This window comes from Rhinolophus ferrumequinum, chromosome 2 (assembly GCF_004115265.2).
Source record: "Rhinolophus ferrumequinum isolate MPI-CBG mRhiFer1 chromosome 2, mRhiFer1_v1.p, whole genome shotgun sequence".
Taxonomy (NCBI): Eukaryota; Metazoa; Chordata; class Mammalia; order Chiroptera; family Rhinolophidae; genus Rhinolophus; species Rhinolophus ferrumequinum.
In genome coordinates, this window is record NC_046285.1 from 71,691,565 (window position 1) to 71,699,227 (window position 7,663).

At 41.9% G+C, this 7,663-nt stretch overlaps 1 pseudogene; it reads right to left on the minus strand.

Annotated features, from left to right (window-relative positions):
* Positions 1-1,251: 1,251 nt before the first annotated feature.
* Positions 1,252-2,203, minus strand: LOC117031778 (protein CCSMST1-like; annotated as a pseudogene).
* Positions 2,204-7,663: the final 5,460 nt, after the last annotated feature.

The window sequence follows — 7,663 nt, forward strand, 5'->3', positions numbered from 1 at the left end:
ATGGCCCCATCCTGGGCACTGAGATGCTATTTCAGAATAAAATGCAGTGTCTGTGATTCATACACCTGTGCCTAACCTTATAGGTCATTGGCTCAAGGGAAGCCTTGCTCAGATCTACACTTGAAATGTCTGTGATCATTTCTTTGATATATGAAAACCATATCGATACCACACAGTGGTTAATAGTTTTCTTAGGCTTTGTCTCCTGCCTTAACATATTCAGTGTAGTTTTGGTGAAGCCCAGAAGTCATAAGGTAGGGTCAAAAATACATGTTTCAGTCCATCTGTTTTCTTAGACTATTTTTCATAGCTATTTTTTTTTTGTTTTTTGTTTTTTGTTTTTTGTTTTTGAAAAACTGTATATTTATCTACACACACATAAAAAATCTGGGAAGGTAAACAACAAAGTATTAACAGTGGTTACCTTTAGGTGGTGGGATTATCGATGTTTCTGATTCTCTTCCTTTTGCCTTTTAGTGTCTACTTATCCATGTAAATCACATTGGTTTTCTCATATGAATTACTTTTAATTAAAACAAAAATTCTCATTAGTTCTGACTTTCCCCCCCGCAGGAGCTAGTGAGAGTAAAGTAAGCGTTCGAGTTTGAACGCCTGTTGCTCAAACAAAAGAGTTCACAACCAAACAGGTCACAACCACACGAGGCCAGAGGGAGAACGTCTTAGTCCTTTGCTCCCACTGGGACTGACAATGTAACGTGAGTTATGATTAGGTCAATCTTTGCAAACTTTGGTCTCTCCGTCTCCATGCACATACTTGTATCGGCCGCACCTCTCTGACAAGCGTAATTTACCAAGGTGTGCAAGACACTTAGAACGCTGAACCCTTCAGCAGAAGACGTGCGAGGAGCCAGTACACCACCATACAGCCAGTGGTTTTCAAACATCCTAAGGAAAGAAACTTCCAATTAACCTCAGCACCATAGATATGCCAAGAAAAAAACCTTCCACTAGGAGCTTACGTAAATAAAGTCTTCCCTTTATGCATCTTGTATTTAATGCAGAATGAAGCAGGTTTCCTACTAAGCAGCACTTGAAAAACATATCATTTAGATACCCAAAATACTGTAATGTGTCAAAGGAAAAACTCATCAGTTTTATTCTACTCAGCAAATTGTTGCCTTGCTAAAAATAAACATTTGCAGACAGCCGAGAAAGTTCCATTGTTTCTGGTATTGTCTGATAATGTAGTCCACAATTTACATTTCTTTCCTCAGTTCCTATCCTGGGGAAAAAAAAGAAAAACAAAGGAATTGAAAAAGGACTAAAAACTTCCCTTTTTATAATGGGATGCCATAAAAAGGTATTGGCTTAATTCTACATCAGCAAATTAAAATTTATTATCAATTTGTTAGTTTGTAAAACTAACATCACTTCATACACACCACAATCCATTATAAAATAGAAAGTTTAACTCTCCTGCAGTCATTCTGTCTCAGAAAGCAAATGACCTGCAAACTGGAGTCCACCGGATTACAAGCGTCACCAGAATTGCTTTGGAAACATGATAATGTACAAAATCACATCCAATACCCCACACGCTGCAACCAAAACCTTTTCTATGGATCTGAAAAGTCTTTGGGACGTATTCGTTGGACATCAGGTATCCGGCAAGAGCCGGTTCGTATCTGCTGACATTCTGCTGTCCTTCTGGCGGGGCAGCGTGGCCAGGTGCGCCATCCCAATCCTTTAGTCTGGATACGCGCATAACCACCATAGAAACTGTCAAACACGACGTCAAAGCCCAAGGGCAGTCACCCCTTTAAGTTGTCGCCCCGTGGGCGGCCGGAGTTGCAGGTTCCTCCTAACGATCGCTAGCCTCCAGCGCCTCTTCCTCCAACACCTGTTTGACGAAGCGGTCCGCGCCTGTCTCCTGCCTGAGGAAGCACCAAATGACCAAAATCATGAGGGACAGGCTGAAGGGCAGCACCTTCCACCAGGGCCGCTGCTGCTTCCTTCCCAGGGAATGCTCCACCGTCCAGCGGGACAGGTTGGCTTTGCTGGAGGAAAACAGAACAGGGCGATTAGCGTCTTCTTCTTCTTCGCCCTCGGCCGCAGGCTGGGCCCGAGCCCGGGCCCCGGGCGGCGGATGCAGGCTTCGGGAAGGCCAGCGCGACAGCCTCAGCGCCCGGACGGCCCCGGCCGCCGGCACACACAGGACACGGCACAACATGACCCCGGCACTGCACTCCTTTCATAGCTATTTCACCTCTCTCTCTAGCTGTTTAGCCTTTTTATTTGAGGTTGCCAAAGTAAATGTGGATGGACAATAAAAAAGGAATCCCTTCCACGATCCCTTAGGGCTAGAACTAGGCAGAAGTAATGCGAAAAGCACAAGATAAAGAGCCAGGAGGCCTAATATAAGCCCTTATTCTGTCACTTCCTAGACAAGTGATATTGGGCAAGTCACTTTACTATGCCAAGGTTTTTCCCCCCATTTGGAAAAAAGGGAGTAAAAATAAAGTCTAAACTTTTTTAAATAAAATAATTTTTGTAAAAATATCATAATTCCAAAACACTATGCAAATGTTTGTTATCATTTATTTTTATTGTATTTGTAGCTAATTAAAGATGACCACAAATTCTTTGCCAATCCTTCCATCAAATGGTGGAAGCCACAGAGAGAAGTCTCACGAGAAATCAGCTCTATTGGCACCTTGATTTTGGGCTTCCAGCCTCTACAGCTGTGAGAAAATATATTCTGTTGTTTAAGCCACTCAGTCTGTGGCATTTCCCTCCCATATAAACTCTGGACTGGCCTTGTGACTTGTTTTGACCAATGGACTAGAGGTCGGGAAACAGGGGAGGGAGAGACCTGGACCTTGGTGGGGTTGGTGATGCGGAGACCTTTCTGTCAGGGTTAGAGCTAAACTTTGCCTCACACAGTCAATCCCAGCTTGGGGATTTGCAAATTTAGGAACATGTGGTGAAACAGTGGAACGGGGCCTGGGAAAGGAGACAAAATGGGGCACCTGGGAAGATCTGAGAAAGAAAAATGATGTTTACACCAACACTAAGGCTTAAGTTAGGTGAAAGAAGGAGAGTGGATTATTTCTCTTACCCAAAATCCTTTCCACTCTGGAGAATGTGGTGAGATTGAAGGAGGAGAAAGCAAAGAAGAGGTGAAGATGGGATGGGGAAAACTACTCCAGGAGGCTGAAGCTGTAGTGGAAGCATGTGGATTTTGGAGCTTGACAAACCTGGACTTGTACTGGCTCTACTACTCACTATCTGTGAGACTGCATCTTCCACCTCTAGAACAGGAGCTGGTACGAAGGACAGGAGGGGAACAAGATTGGAGGTGGGAGAACCTTTGGTGAAGACCACCAGTGGTCTCCCAAACCCATCCTCCCCTTCTCTGGACATACGCTTGGTCTATATTTCCCAGGCTTCCTTAAACTTAGGTGTGGCCATATGACTGTTTATTCTGATGAAATGAGAGCAGACAGGATGTGTGCCATTTCCAGGCCAGGCCCATAGAAAACTCCCATGCACGTTTTCCCATTGTCATTCCCTTTTCCGGCTGAATGGAGTGTCAATGCCCCGGAAGCCCTTGAAAGCCACATAGTGAACACAGATAAGTTTTCATTACTCAGAGTCTCTGAAAAGATTGTGTCAAGGAGAGCTGCCCTACCAACTATATAATGAGAAATACATTTTTATTGTGGTAAGCCATTAAAATTTGGGGGTCTATTTGTTTCCACAAGTTAATACAATCCACTTAGGAGATTGTTGCACACCCCCAAAAAGAGATAATGAGGCTCTGGACTAGGGATGGGGCCGTAGGGGATAAATCAGCAAAGGGGGAGCTGTGGCCCCATCCCAGGAGCTTTCCCCACGTTCCTCATCAGACAGGACAGTGAGGACTTAAGGAGTTGGGCATCCTTTGGAGTCAAGTGAAAGCTCTACTGTCTGGAAGGAATGAGCAGCAGGATCCCCAAGCAAGTAACCACACAGATAATGAAGCTAATGGTCCAGAAACCGCTAGGAAAAGTAGTAGCCATGGCAACAGACATCCAGCAAGACCATCAAGAAGCTGGAAGCAGAGTGAACTGTCAGGACCACTGCAACAGGCAAACTTCTATAGCAGAGACAGTATGGAAGCAGTTTGGATACCCTGGGCAAGGCAGAGGTGGGGGTCCTGGGTTTAATTTGGGGAGTGTGTCTTGCACTTCCCCTTGCCTCATTCTCCTTGCCCCAACACCCATACAAAGCTTTAGGGGGACTCAAGCTACAAAGAGATCTTGGAATGGCGATTTGGTTGAGTCGTTTCCCCTTCCACGCTTCTATCTTCTTCCTATAACTTCTCGCCCAGATCCTCCCTGGCTGTTTCCTAGGAGAGTAAAGCTCAGGCTTCTGTGCTGACTAAAACATTCCCGCGATGAACAGAGCACATAACACTTGCTAATAACCCATTTGCAGAGCTGATGTGGAGTGTGGGTGGAGTAAAACAGCTCAGTAGAGAGAGAATGGAAGATTTGGGTGGGTCTCAGACGCAACTGCTCTGAGCCATTATTTATCCTGTTTTCTTTTATCCTCCTTCTCCCACTGCAGCCGAATTTCTCAGAGCTTTTACTAAGCGGTTAAGAAATCCATGCGTTCTTCATGGATTTCTTCCCCAACCTATTTTCTTTTGCTGTCAGAGTCTCTATTTCCAGTGATATTTCTTCCCCATTTTTTAACACAGCAAGCCTCGTGAAAACCTAATTGAACTTTTTTTTTTCCAATGTGAAGATTTACAGCAGAATGGAGCTGAATGGATGCTGTGCAGAATGTCGATTTTACTTCAGCAGAGCATCCTTTTGATGTGCCAAAAAAGACATGACAATCATTAAAGGATAATTTTTCAAAAAAGACAAAGTCATGACTCTCATCGAGCTATAAAATGAACATGTGCTAATTTGACTCATTAATGGAGAGAACCAGGCCCATATTATAACCGGATTAAAGGAGAAGTCAAAGAAGCACAAATTTACATTCCAAATTTATATAAAGTAAAAGAATGTTGAAATGAATGGGCAAATGGAAGCAAAACTGCTTTTTTCTTGGAGTAGGGGGAGAATTGTCCCTCCCCAGGACAGAATTCATTTGTATGTTTATGGACAATAATGAGTTTGCATTGCTATCAGTTACCTACAATTTTCAGAGTAAAATAGCTCCCGTGGAATCAGAGTCAGACAACCCAGGAGGGTATATTTCAGACAAGGCATAGTTTTCCATCGAAGTATAAATTTTTTTCTCATACATTTACACCAAATGCTTCTGGCCTGGGAATTCATTCACCCTGGCTTCTTCCATGGATGGCTTGGGCTACCTTAGAAAAAGCAGATTACAATTAACATATTACATTTATAACGATCTATGTTGAACTAATACTAATTTAGCTTCACTAGTAGACAAAAACTCTTCCTAATAAGCTCTATCTCCCTTACATTGTTATTGCTAAAATTTTATTTTTTTACATTGTGTTAAGAAGGAAACTTGGGTCAAATTGCAGTTTGCTTTGCAGTGAAAAAAAAAAGGAAATGAAACACCACTTATCAATGCAACAATCATTGGCAAGGGAAGCAATGTTGCTGTGAAAACATGGTGCCCACAATGCTTTATTGGTGGGAGGGTAGAGATCACACACACACGGCTGGTAGAGACTAGATTGTGGAACCAACGAGATAATCTTCATGACTATTTCTGACTGAGGAAAATTCCTCTATGTGGTTTCCCACACATGCTTCCTATAGGAAAGATATAATTTCACATTATGATAAGCTTGATGGTGAACATGTAGGTTTTTAGTCACTAAATGGAGTTTATTAAGTGTCTATTCTTGTCAAGACTCTCATCCCAAAGAACCTGGAAAGGCACTCCAACATAACACAATTCCTGGGTTCTGCCTTCCAGGAGTTTTTTGTTTTGTTTTGTTTTTGTTTTGTTTTGTTTTATCAGACTTGCAAAGGAAGATTAAAATTAAAGCTAGATAGTTATACAGCCAGTCTTTCCTATTAGCTCAAAGGAGAAGTATTTAATTTCAGCTGGGGAATGGAGGAAAGCTTTATAAAGTAAATGAAATTTGAGCTGGAACTTGCAGACTGAGAGCAATCTCAGTTGACAGACAATGGAGGAAACTGCATTTTCAGCTAAGGAAACAAAGCATAGAAGCTTGTGAGCATGTAGGGCTTAGGGGAAAGGTGACCAGCTGATGTGGCCGGAGCACAGATAAGGGTGTGTTGGGAGATGAGGCTGACTGTACTACGTGTTTCCAATGCTAGGATAAGGAATGTGTAGTAGATTTTATTATGGCTCCCAGCTCTTTACTGTTCCTTTCTGCAAGAGAAGTACACAACTCCAGCCATTTCCCTGGGGCTTTTAGTGCCTTCTTTCAGAGGAGTATACATTTCTGCTCCATTGATACTGGGCTTCGTCATGTGACTTTCTTTGGCCATGACCTGTGGACCTGATGTATGCCATGGTCGAGTAGAAGTCTTAAAAGCCTTTCTTTATTTCCAACAGCTCTCTTGCTTTTTTCACTCTGCCGGCAGAATGGCTTACCCATAGAGGAACTGCTCCCTCAGATGAGTTCTGGAATGAAGATGACCCATGGGGCTGACCCACAGCTGACCACACAATAATCCATAACTAACGTAAGAAATAAACCTTTGTTGTTGTAACTAAAATTTGGGCATTGTTTATTGCCACAAAACTGACCAATATTTTTTTTAACTTTACTCTGAAGAGAAATGGATTTTGAAAAAGACAACAAATGTTTTTCCTTCTCCCCTCTCTGGCAGTCCCATGAATTTCAGTGGTGAACAAAACATCATTTAAAATCCTCACTCAATTAGATTCAATTTCTTCTTCTATATCAGAGACATTTTGGGGATGGAGGAATTGAATAACAATATTTAATACTCACTCTTTGTAGCCACTGGATCAGATTCACCTGGAATCCATGTAAATCTGATAAGTAGCACTGTGGGCATCCAACATTTTGTAGCTGATGGCAACAGAAAAATCACTTCCTTCCAGATTGTTAAGGGTATTGTCAGTTTGCCAGACAGGAATAAAGATTTCAAATTTAAACTTGAAATTTATTTTTCAAAGATGGAATTTTTCCATTCAGGCTCAGCAAAGAAATACATAGATGTTTCATGCTGAGGTGACCACCAGGGAAATGGTTTAGTAATGCTGGCCACAACGCTTCAAGTTTATGCTGCCACCAATGAAAGTAAGCTGCGAGAGGGTTCACCTTCACTAGGTTAATGAGAACAATTTGAGAAGGCATTTGTTACTTCTGTTTCTTATGTATCACTTATTTGGTATGAAGAAGGGTCATCATGATAGGTGGAGAGTGCATGAGCTTAAATAACACTAGTAATCGTGATGGTGATAAAGATATAAAAAGAGAAAGAGAATGGGTTCTAGACGCCATTAAACAAGAACAGCATGCAAATTACTAGTTATAAGTTCTGGGGAAAGCTGCTTTTTAAAATCTCTGAAACAAAGTTTCTTCATTTATAAAATGGATGTAATAATACCTCTCTGCTATCATGATCATGAGAGTAATATAAGACAATGAATGTGAAGTACTTGGCATGTAGTAGGTGCTCAACAAACGTTGGTGTTTTATTTCTTCAACTTTTAGTTTTTA